The following is a 1,055-nucleotide window of genomic DNA, read 5'->3' as shown; positions in this document are numbered from 1 at the left end:
AGCCTGGGGCGAGGCACCCGGTACCCGTGGGGCGAGGGTGTGAGAGAGAGTTCAGGCCCGGGCTGCGCTGGGGTGAAGGAGGTTGGGTTTGTACCTGGCCACCTCCTCCCTCACACCACAAATGACTTTTGGGCTGGCATTGCAGAAGAAACAAGTGGTTTTTCATGTGCCTGTGGCTAACAAAAGCTCTGTGCCTGTCCATGCTGTCCCCCTGGGGCAGGGCAGTTTCGGCCTGAGGGGGTGTTTAGCTACCCCTCTGCTGCAGGTGGCTGGGTAGAGTTTGCTCAGCAAAAGCTGCCTGCACCCCATCATCAATTGCATTTCTCAGCATGAGGGAAACAGCTTTTTGTTGTTCAGTTTTGGCTTGAAAACAGCTCCTGTTGAGGAGTGAGAGGCATGGGGGTGGCTAGGGTCAGGGCACCATGCCAGGCAGCCAGGGTTGGGGCTCACAAAAGCAGCAGAACAGAGCAGGCTGTGGCATCCCAACCTCTGTTTCTCCTCTGTTGGTGCTAGTTTGGGAGGCCTTGAGCCAGCTTCTGGTCCAGGTTTGCCCAAAGCACAAGCACCTGAGCACTGCAGGGCAGACATATCCCTCTGCAGAACCGTGTTCAGATTTGCAGACTAATAAAGTATAGAAAAAGAAGGAGAAGGAAGGAGGGTAAGACAACATACCAAAATGAAGTAAGAAGTAAAGTGTCTCTAACTATTTCAGTCCAGAGAAACATTGACAAAGATGTTGGAGGATTAGACTTCTAAGACTTACACAGAAACATTCGAGGAGTTAAATGCATCTAACCTGGCTAAGCAATGCTAAACAGGGGACATGACACACACAAGGATTTGAAGAGTCACAGGGGGAGAGGGACTATCAAAGGCAGTACTAGTGCCACTTTGTCTCTCTTCCTGAACTGCTTCTGCATCTTTGTTGGGTTTTGTGTTAAGAGTTTAGTTAAGACACTGCAAAGATTGTGGTTCCCACTGTAATTGTGACAGTTCCCAGCTTGACGTGGCTCTGGAGAGGGCTCACTTCATACTTAATGCATCATGTTCAGCAG

The sequence above is a fragment of the Cariama cristata genome, unplaced genomic scaffold, assembly GCF_000690535.1.
Source record: "Cariama cristata isolate BGI_N322 unplaced genomic scaffold, ASM69053v1 scaffold25114, whole genome shotgun sequence".
In the NCBI taxonomy this organism is placed as follows: domain Eukaryota; kingdom Metazoa; phylum Chordata; class Aves; order Cariamiformes; family Cariamidae; genus Cariama; species Cariama cristata.
The sequence above is the reverse complement of the archived record's forward strand: the minus strand, read 5'-3'. Positions refer to the sequence as shown.